Here is an 11,876-nt window from a genome sequence, read left to right as displayed (position 1 = left end):
TATGCAATTCTAAATTGTGCGGTTTAATGAGTAAGTATAGTCAAATCTTGAAAAATGTTCCATGTTGATCGTATATATGTGACATACGAGGAGCATTCAATATATAATGTAACTGAAGCCAGCTCATGTATGATTAAGATTAATTGTAATGACCTCAATTGTTTTGTTGAAAAAAAATGGTAATAGAAGGGATCTATGACATCTGTATTATTGGTTTTAAAAACTAACGGAATTTCGTCAGATGTTCTCATGGAAAGTTGATAACGTTTGTAGACTTTGACAAGTGTCACGAATGATAAAAATAGTGTAAAAAATGTTTTCAACAACAAGCGCAGTTATATATGTAGTCGTCGATTTTTTGTTTCTTTGTTTACAAGCATGGAAAGTTAAGCAGTGATCATCATACATAAGAATAAATACAAAACATTATCTACGTTACAGATGCCTCTGATGAAAATGTATAAAAAGTTTGAAATATTTCAAATTAACACATACAATGAACATGTTTTTACTACGAAATTCAACTGCTTCAGTTATCTTCACCAGGAGTGTGTGCATATCTGTCAGTTTAATTTCTTACATTAATTTGGTATATCAAAATGACATTATAATTTGTCTGTACAGAGTGTAACACACTTTGTCGACAGAATAGCATTTCTCAGTTGTTTTGCAACATTTCTTCAGGTGCAAAAGCATTGATTCAGTTGCATAACAAACAAAGTGCCCCTCTGCCAGGTTAATGCCCATTAATACAAAACTAACAAAAGGGGCAAACACAGTGGCAACACAAAGTATGAACACAGTTTAGAGGCACGGATAAGGGCCTGAAAGACATTGCACGAGTGGCAATAGTACGAAAAACATAAACAGACCAGACCCTCATCATAATAACTGTATCACTGAATTATGAGATTGGTGCCTTGGAATAGTCAGTGGATCACGAGCTTACTGGACCACGAGATTACCTAGGGTTACTAGATCAAAATATGCCTGGAGTTAAAATAATTTATATCCGCATAACCTCACAATTGATCCAATATTAATTAACAATTACAAAATAGTTCATATAGGCCAAACGCATACGGGGTGAACTTTGAAACAATGAATAACATAGTTACGTGCCCTATGATGAGGCGCTGGCATTTCTTTACCTCTAAATTAAAGGAACATTAAACTGGTTGGAGTTAATGGCAACAACAATATATATTTCAAACCTAAGTAGAACTCTACAAAATGTTGACTTTAAGGATATTATAAACAATACTTCCATATTGTGTTTAGTGTAGCTACGAATTGAATTCCCTATCAATTCAAATTCAATTTATTTATTTATGGGATAAATGATTTAAGTTTATAAACAGTGTTTTCCCAATGATATATTTATGGGATGTCTGACAGAACGGGGTAGGGCAGGGAGGGATGTCCACTCCCATTTTATGACTTTTTTAGTATTTTATTAACATGGTACAATTTGACCTATTTTTCATAATCTTTTAAGGTAAAAAAGAGTAATTCAAACGAACTCAAAACGATCCGAAAACACAGTGAATGCAAAGTAAATGCAATGTAATGACTTCTAATAACAGTTTTAACCAGGAAACGTCTACTTCCATCCGTCGTCTGCTTCAGATCTCCGTTGCTTGGATGGCTGTGAGAAATAAGATTCTAAAGGACTTTATTCTAGGCTTATTTATTTTTTCTTTTTCATTTTGACCTTTTGAAGACGAATTGCCAGTATTTGGGAACATTGACTATCGCTTAGTTATGATTTTTATAAGATTTTATAAATTTTGTATAAAGGTCAACAAACAAATAATTAAAAAGATCATTAGGCAAACTAATTAAATCTTCATTCTTTGATTCAAATTAATACACACATTTCACATTCAGTGCGCTGCGCAAATTAATCTTTTAACAGACAAACTGAACGCAGCAACGCTCATAAGTCTGACAATAAATGGATTGCAAACTTTACAGCATTCCTGCAGGTAAATTAAAGATTCGTTTCACGGATTACTGCATACTTTTATGACATTTAGAACACTTGAATTAAGCATGTCGGAACAATTAAGGCATGTCGGGATTTCAGCTCTGCCTCTGAGTGCATGTCGTTGTAATTGTTCATGATTATATTGCCCATTTACATTTTCCAATATTCATACACTTTTAGATATACCACCAACCGGTAAATCGTCAATTATTTTAACCAGATTTAACTGATTATGATACCATGCGTATTTGGACAACATGTTCTCTATTTAAGACACCACTGTAAGTGATCAATGCTACTTCTGTTACTCGGCGGGCTCACACCAAGGTGACATGACTAATCCAAGCGAATGCACTTCTTTAACAACATACGATGTAGACCAGGTATGTTTCGATTGGTTAAGGTAAATTGTTCGTGACTGATTACATGTAATATTTGGTAATATTTAAAAAATGTTTATAGGCAGCGTTCCATTCATGTTAGACATTGTTGTATAAAAGATTATTCAGGAGTAATTTTAAAATTGTTAAATAGCAATGACTTGGATAAAGTCATTTTAATATATTTAAATAGCAATAACTTGGATAAAACTTGTTCGATATTCATGCAAAACAATCTTTGGCTATAAATGCATGCGTAAATGCTATTAAACCAATACTTTCCGACTTTCATTATTTCAATTGCAGCACAATGATACAATCCAAACCACAGGGACAAGCCCAGTAGTCAAACTGTAAAAATAACAAAGGCACAAGTAGGTCTCCAAAACAACAATAAACTAGAGACACATATAAACGTATGAACACCACCCACACATAAATGCAAACGCTACAAACAGACAACATCAAAATAGCTTTGCTGATATTTAAGAAATGGTACCATGACCTTTGACCTACTGACACTTAATTTCATTTTTCAACTGATTATAGCCTATGTTTAAAGACTATACATTCCAAGGAGGTAAAAAACATATTAATTGGAAACGAAATCACACATACCATTTCTAGTTATGGTCACCACGACCTTGTCTTTTGACGGTATGAACCTTAATGAATAGGGGTTATAGACTGATCATGACCATTGTGCATACCAAGTTTGGTGACTGTATGTAAAATGTCGGTCACAAGTAATTGATATAAAACAAATACTAAAATATAGCTCAAAAGTTATATGAATAACTATAGAAACAAGTCCAAATTCTAAATTTTTTGTCATAAATCCCGTTTAATGGTGCAATATGGTACAAGGCCAATGAATAGAATACAACACAAATAGTCCTAAAGCATAAACATGGAACAACACCACAAAACTCCACAAACAACACAATGCATATATACTATATAAAAAACTAAGGATGTTTTTCAATTTAATAACTAACTTCCTTGGAATGGTCAGCAAAATGTAAATTTACTGGGGTTTTGAAAATTCAATTAAATAAAAAACAATATTTTCTTTTAATAGAATATACTAGCAAAATAAAGTTACTTTTGATATTATTGTAGAAACATTCACCACAATGCAGCAATTAAGATAACACATAAATTGCCAGGTAAAGTGATCCCATACCCCATTCTACCCATATTTATACTTCACATGTTTTTTTTAACAGATGCATCCCTTATTTTTACTTTACGCCAAAGAATGGCAAATCCTGGACCCACTAACCATATTGCATAATAAACATATTATTAACATCGTTCAATAAACGTCATTTCGTTGACACTAACTAATGTCATGGTTGAACATTGTCTGTAAAATATATTTTGTGCAAACCGATTGAGAGAAACCCCTATGGCTTTAATGGGTTAGTGTTTTGTATGTTTTGCTAACAGTAGCTGATACGGTAGGAGTTTCGCTCATCATATTTATGAATTCACACACAAACAGGGGACAATATAAACGTTGAGTGAACTGTTGAATAATTAAACTTATATAAAAACAATATGAACAAATTCAAAATACAATGCATTAGCAACTTGTTTCGACTAACCGAGTATAGTTTTTTCTAAAACCATGATATGAATAAGTCCAAATGAGTTGATAGCTTTTGGTATTTTCCTTGACATTAGTAAAGAAATTCGATGTCGTAGAAATGCAAATGCATCATTGCATAATAAAACGAGACATTCCTTTATTATTCTAATTGCACTGACTACGCAAGACAGTCCTATTAAATATTCCTATGTTTAATGTTTAACTGTAAGAAAACATGAATTATATAAATGAATTAAAATATGAAAAATATATAGTACCCGAGATCTTCTATGCGCATTACATATTAAATTGAACTACAATGAAACATTATCCCCAAAATATATTTTTTTGTGCAAGTACTGCTAAATTACCGCTATAATTTATTATTTTATTGTTGGTATTATATGCTGTGTTTACAGACATTTTATGTTGTGAGTTGGTTTTCACACCTCCTTTCAATTAAATATAAAAATAGATAATTTACCTGAAGTTCCCAAACATTAGTAACGCTAATACCTTTTAAAGTTTCATTTTAATATACCTTGAAAAAGGATCTTAATTTCAGAAACAAATGCTATCATATACATCGGTTACAACGGATCATAAACGGACATGACTGGACTTAATTCCTTTGGCCTTATTAGACCAAAAACTATCGAAATAGGCGTTACAAAGGCAGTTGAGCACACAGAATTTGATTTCCCTGTCACCGGCTAGTGTCAAGTATTTAAGAATTTAAATTCATTTCGGGGCGGCCATGATTTCGATCTTAAATGTCCCGTTAAAATTGCAATATCTTCATGGGTAAATTGCCATTGTAAGCGGGGCATTCTAGATCGCATTAAATGACCACTTAATAAATTTAAATCTTTATATGTTTTCTGTTGAGTTGCAGTTTTTTTCTCGAAGTCGGTACCGCCTTTTTTAACCGCATCCCGCAAATGCATGTTTAATATTACGCAGAAAATAATCCTGTTATATTCTCTCGCTTTTTTGTTTTTATGTATCTTTGAAAAAATCTGCTTCTATGTATTATATAATAACAGCTCCTACGTTTTTCAATGAATTTTGTAAGGCGCTGTGGGTTCGCACAAGGGAAAAACTTTAAATTAAAAAGATATTAAACGTTTTTATCCCATCCAAGTTCGTAAAACATTTGTTGTATTTTGACATTTTGCGTTTCCTTATGTCCAACTGTTCTTCTTTTGTAAGTTTACTACGTAATTGTATATAATTTAAAGTTTACCGCCACTCGAGTTGTACTCGTATCACCTTAATTTTCACGACAATGAGTAAAAATACTCCCAAAATAAATTAATGTTTAGAGTGAGCCAAGCCGGGTAAAGTAAACAACATTGTGCTGACAAATCGTTTTCCATCATTTTCATTCTTTGCTTGAAAATCCCCAACAAGTCTTGTCGATAAGGTTTTATACAAATCACTGACATTCTTTTATTCCTATGTCTTGAATTTCACAATGCAGTTAACTAATCAATGAACTCTAATAAAGAGGAAGAATTTTCTTGAATATGCAAATATCACGATTTTTGATATCGAAATATATGAACAGTGTTAAAAATGTAAGGAAATACAGATTTGCCGCCTCATCTGTATTGTTTTCAATGTTAACGCCAAATAAAAACGCCTCCGTATTAGTCTACACTGGTTTTAGTATACTAGCACAATTTCCTTAACTATATTCGCTTTTGCCTCCCTTTTGAAATTTAAAAACACATGCTGTTCCAGCGTATCAATAAATGGCGATTACTTTCTTGATACTACACTGCGTCCATTGTGATCAAAAAGGATAAAATTGAATTCAATTGCAAACGTTCCATTGGCCGCACAACGAAAATTGGCCCTGGCTGCATAACTGATAATGGACGATTCATGCAAATAACCGCGGGACTCGCTACTTACTTGTTTTCTCTATTTATCAGGCCTGTTTTGGGCAAACCAAGCATCATCCAGGACAACCTACGAGCATCAGATACGGATGTTTCAACTTTGAGGTAATCAGTAAAGTATATATATCCATAAACTCCTGATAACGATTAAGGGGATCTGTTTATGTACAAAATATTCTTTGCATGAGGTGGGTTAACATGACTTTGTCTCATAAAAAAGCATTAGTTCTGGAATATGATATCCCTACAACAAATTGTTTTATTATCATTTAAATTATTATTAGTAGTATCATTATTATTATTATTGTTATTATTGTTATTATTATTATTATTATTATTATTATTATTATTGCAAAAATATGAATTTCAAACGTCTTTGGCTCGTAATGCAATACAAATTCAATATTTTATATGTATGTGGTGTTATTCAATTTTAAATTCTAAAGAAAATTATTCTCTGTTTATCAGCGCATGATATGTTCAATTGACTATGTGGCCATGTCACGAGATTGTTACGTTACATTTGGATATCGCATTAAGTAAGAGTTCTATCAATATCTTAACGAAGCAATCCAAGGGTAAGTGTTCTTTGCATTCATATATTGAAATACATGTTGATCAATATTTTTTCTCCCAAAATGGAGATAACTACTCAGATAATATTAAAAGTAATTTAATATCACCAAACAAAGCAACCCGTTTAACGTGTGAAACATAGCCTTACAATCAAGTTAAGCGGTATTTGCACATCAAACTGAAGTTCCAGCGATCATTTTGAATTAATCGGTTAAGAAATATTTAATATCTAATAATTATATAGAGATATGTAATGTTGTGTTTTTGTCATCAGGTAAAGCCGAATAAGCTATTGGTGTTACAATGAAAACTTTCTCAAATTTTACTTTACTAGGTAATTGAAGGCAATTATAGGCATTAACTAATAGAAATACACCGATTTCTTTCATGTTTTGCTCATTGAAAGAACAACAGTGATATAAATCAATAAGATATTTTCACTGCAAATTTAGGAGAAAAAATATCAACTTTAAGAACTACTTTTAAAATCCATTGTAGTAACGTCCCATTGATTAAAACTAAACACTTCCTTTCTGAACCAGAAAATTTGAAATTTGAAATTGTATGTTCGAAAATTTGCTTTCATACAAAACAATGTGGTCTTCACTGTATACCTGGTTAATGAGCCGTCTTTAACCAAATCATACTGGTCTCTGACAATGACGGATGACTCAATACTCATGAATCATCGAACACACTCTAAAACTAATGAATCTTTTTTTATCCAATGATTATCCGCAAAAGATTTGCTTACATGTTCGACCTTTAAAATTTCCATTCAGTAGACGGTGCCGTAGGTTAAATATCATGTATTAATGACCTTTTTAATTTAAAAGTACTTCCGTGCATTAACTATTATTATTTGGAACATACATGAATTACTAATAGTTCATTGAAAAATGTTTATTAGATGTGCGCACTATATAATCAGTGAACAAAAAACTATTACAAAAACTATCAGTACACATTTTCTCCATGAACCTGGAATCGAAAAATGACGTCTACGTCATCAGCTATAAAACTGCGTAAGGGGCGTCCCAGGGGTAGCAGCGTAGAAAAAAAAATAAAAAAATAATAAGAATACATATGAAACTCTGCTGTAGGATAAAAGAAACAGAACAAATGTTGATTTCAGTGCAAGATCGCATTTAATTTTACTTGTAATCATTATGGCTTCGCCACTCGTGAAAATATGTTTTACGAGATCACTCGTAGAATGAATTGCCCTCTAACACTGAAACAACAAATATCAACTCTATAATATAGATAATAAAAAAGTAACACTCTTTTACTTTAAATATACTAGCAAGACAGTAGTAGAAAAGGCTTGTACTAATTTGCACCAGTGTCTGATGATATATGTGTGAAAAATGAAGTTTGTATTTACAAACGGATGCTTATTTTTTTGCCTATAATGTTCTTGCACGAGCAGTTAAAACTTGCTTACCATTATTATTAGTTATAAATGTATGTGAGCATAAATATTTGGTTTCTAAACTTAACCTAAGGTTCATATAAAAGATAACAAACACATTTATATTTAAATATAATACAACAGATTTTGTTGAATGGTTTCTCATTGTGTTACGAAATGTAGCTCCGTCTATTACAAACAATGAATGATATTTTCAATTCATGTGACATGCGATGGTTTCTTATTTTTCTAAACTTTAAGCACTTAAACAGCCGTATGTGAGAGAGAACGTACGCAAAAGTAAAAAAGGGCCTCTGACTTGACATTTTACATAACGACTATTTTTTCATATATATCATTTTTATCGATTTAATTTTTGAAAAAAAAATGTTATGGTAAATAGCTTAAATAGACCACAGTAAGATATGTCCATAAATAGCCATAAACTTTTTTCTGTTCGAGATTGATTTTTTTATATATATATTTTTACATTAACTGAGCCATATAACAACTTACAATATATACAAACATTGTTCGATTTGATTGCAATCCTGAAAAGGCAGTTGGCAATAACAAACTCCTTTTTTATACAGTTTGAGCATTTCCTTAAAATATGCAATTCACAATATATATCTCAAGAACCAAGTGTTATGTCCCCTTTCTTAAACTGCTCTGTATTTCGGTCAAATGGACAGGAAGGCTATTTTCCTTGTTTGTTTATTTGATTTTATCAAGGTTTATCCGCGCCTATTGGTTGCATTATGGCTTGACACCGCCGTAACGTCATCATGACTTAAATTGTGGTTAAGTGTTAAAAGTGGCATGACAGAAGTGACTGATATTCGCAGTAACATCCAGACATTAGAAGACTTGAAAAAAGAGTAATATACAAGAGATCCGGTTGAGATACCCTAGCTTTTTGCGAATAGATACCTTAGTTCTGTAACGTGCTCGGTGAAAAGTACCGATACATTGGATCTAACTTTCCTGGGTTGAACAAGTACTACATCTTTTCCCCAGTACTATCGTTAAAATGCCGAGCGTCAGTTAAGGGAGCTACTGTTATTGTATTACTTAAATCATTTGCACCAGGATTGCGCATATAAATGCATTTTTAAGAGGTATTAATATTTGAATTGCATATATGGTCTTGAGTTATACAATCAGGTCAAGAGTGGCCTGTTTTTTTAATTGCCCTCTGCGCCAAAACTTATGTAGGATTTTCCTTAATCAAATATTTGTTTCAGAAAGCAACAGGCAATTGTATAATATTAAGCAATTTGTCCAGAGAATATCTTAAGGCTAGTTATTTAGTTTGTAAATTAATACTTTATACCACCACTTCTCGGATTATTAAAATTAATTTCGCTTGTTGATAATTGTTCACAAGGGAAGTCGATAAATTTACTTTTTTGTCTCACATTTTCAGGGACAATATAAAATGACTAGGCTAAGTTTGCATATAAGTTAAATGGGCCGGCATTCATTTGCACGATTGTTATTGACAAGCTATGCTCCGCCTACTTGTTAACTCTACGTAACTTTATAGCCAAAGCTATAGAGAGCACTCTTATAAACTGCACAAAATAATAATTAGATGTCTTACCTTTGACCAAACCAAAATATAAACTTTTTTATCCAATTGCCTACATATATGTCAAAAATGGATATATAACTAGCATGTGAGTATGGCCAGGAGTCATTGGCAAACATTATTTTCTATCATTGCACATGTATGTTGCAGTTATGCCGCGATGTGATGAAAACGGCATTTGACGATTTAACCCGATGCCTTGCACAAAATGCCAATTGTGATACTGATCATTCGGGAGTCTGTAACGTTTGCTGTAGAGGTGCAAGCTGTAACTATGGTGATTGTCATGAGATAAGACGTAAGTCGTTCACTGTCGTGTGAAATTAAGAACATCATGGAGTGGCCATGTCCTCTTTTTTATAATGATTCTTGTTTCTATTCTACTAAAAACTTTTATTGACTATAAAGTTCAGCGCTATAAGTTCCGTTTTTTGTTCTTTGCTCTGTATCCGATGTTGTAATGCATGACTGAATAGTTGAAATTAAGAAATAAATATTGTCAAAGATTTTCTTATTTGTATGTTTACCTTTAACTATTTTCAATTCAATTAATTGCTTCGGTATATTTGTATGTTTTCTGCACAATCACTAAACCGCAGTGTGGGAATAACATCTCTAACTGCACGTATTTAATTCAGAAAATTGTTTCAAGTTCATCCAATGAATCGATAATATATTTGGATATCGAAGGATGTAAAAGAAAATGTATTATCTAATGCATTGCCTTATGGCACGAGGAACAAGTATGCTTTCATCCCCGATATGTGAATGAACAATCCGATTAACAGTCATACATGCTTTCCAGAGCGACTGTTTGACGAGTACAATCGTGGTGTGTTTAGTTTGGACACCCTGGAGTCCACGTCAGATGTAGCAGGGTAATACATGCGGAGCGGACTTTTAGACAGTGAGGTCGCCGTTCAGACTACTGTGAAATGCATTGCGTGTATTACAATACATTGAAGTAAGGTTATGTTCTCACCGGTGGTTTTTGTTTCTGATGTATTATAATATCTGAAGACACTCTCATGAGCCTTATTGTGTCACACATAAAGGCCTAGTTTGAGGAAAGTCTGGCTTGCATATTACCAGCCACCCAAAGCTTATTTGTCCCCCTGGGATGCCACAATTTCCGTGTAAATGTTTATTGGCTAATTGCTATTTAGGTGTTTTTTTCATAATTAAATACGCACCGGTTGTTCAATGAATTATCAAATCAATGGTCCGAGATCTGAGGGATGGTTAAGGCAATAAGCATTAAGGCCAATTAACAAACGACTGAAATATTAGATATTGTTTGTGCTTTTTTCATTGGGATGGGAGGGGTGCTACTTATGGAAGTGTTAATCAATGCATTTGACGTTTTGCTTGAACAACACTTGCGGTAACTAAAGGTAACTTTAGTAGGATATAACTGTTGATATGCAATGAGGTCGATTAAATGTATCAGATACCTTTAAATTGTACTGTACAGTAAGCTTTATTTCGTCACAGTAGGAACTTCTAATTATGCTTTGTAAAAAGAACAGAGTATAAGCCGATATAAAGAGATGTGACGAAACAAGGACAACGTGGTATCGCGCACAAAAATAAATGAAGCGTTTACTGTGCAAATCTGTGCCGATTTAGGTTGTATCTTCGGACATTACCATCAGTTCACATGTGCTTGACTGACATGGTGTGATTTACATTTATGTTTTAATAGATGCTTCCGAAATCTTATAAATCGAAATTAAACAGTAGGCACGAAACCCCTACATGTCTATGCCAGTTGTTTATATCTTTACTTTTATCTGAAAATCACAAACTTTCATAACTCTCCAGACTTAACCGTTTTGCAATACAGAATAGCGATAATCTACGGTACCCCGAATTTTGGATACACACATTGATTTAATTAAATCATGTACCCATACGAAAGTCAGCTGATGTTTAAATAAATAGGTATTGCGACTTTACCCCGGCATATCATAAGTATTTATCATGACTGCTCGGGTAAGATAGGTTCATCCAAACCCGAGCGTAGTTTTTTTTGCGGAAACGAGGTACACTGCGCGAGGGTTTTGCCATGGTAGATGCTTTTATTTCGCACCTCAATTATATATATATAAAAGGTCTCTCTTTCTTTGCCGGAACTCACTGTTGTGCGGAGTGAAAATAATTTGCGTATTGATATGTGATGATTTGTGGTTATCATAGATATGCTTGCACTTTGTGTACAACGTGAAAAACATTGTGGATGCCATTTGAACTAGAAATGAGTTATTTGGAATTCAAATATTACCACAAGACAAGGTTTCTATGGTGCTACAAGGGACAGTTTAAAACAAGAATGAAACTTGCGTGAAGACAATAATAAGTAACCCCATACGTGTACTTCCTTTATCTTTGCCCGCGTGCAAGATAAAAATATTCCAGCAT

The 11,876-nt window shown here is 32.9% G+C and overlaps 1 long non-coding RNA gene across 1 annotated transcript; it reads left to right on the top strand.

The window, feature by feature from the left end:
• The first annotated feature begins 2,360 nt into the window (after positions 1–2,360).
• LOC128231161 (uncharacterized) lies at positions 2,361–10,382 on the top strand. The gene is made up of 4 exons (XR_008260308.1): positions 2,361–2,373; positions 5,905–5,976; positions 9,606–9,753; positions 10,261–10,382. It is a non-coding gene; the product is annotated as an uncharacterized LOC128231161 (long non-coding RNA).
• Positions 10,383–11,876: the final 1,494 nt, after the last annotated feature.

The sequence above is a fragment of the Mya arenaria genome, chromosome 1 (genome assembly GCF_026914265.1).
Source record: "Mya arenaria isolate MELC-2E11 chromosome 1, ASM2691426v1".
NCBI lineage: Eukaryota > Metazoa > Mollusca > Bivalvia > Myida > Myidae > Mya > Mya arenaria.
This window is presented reverse-complemented; position numbering and strand designations above follow the sequence as displayed.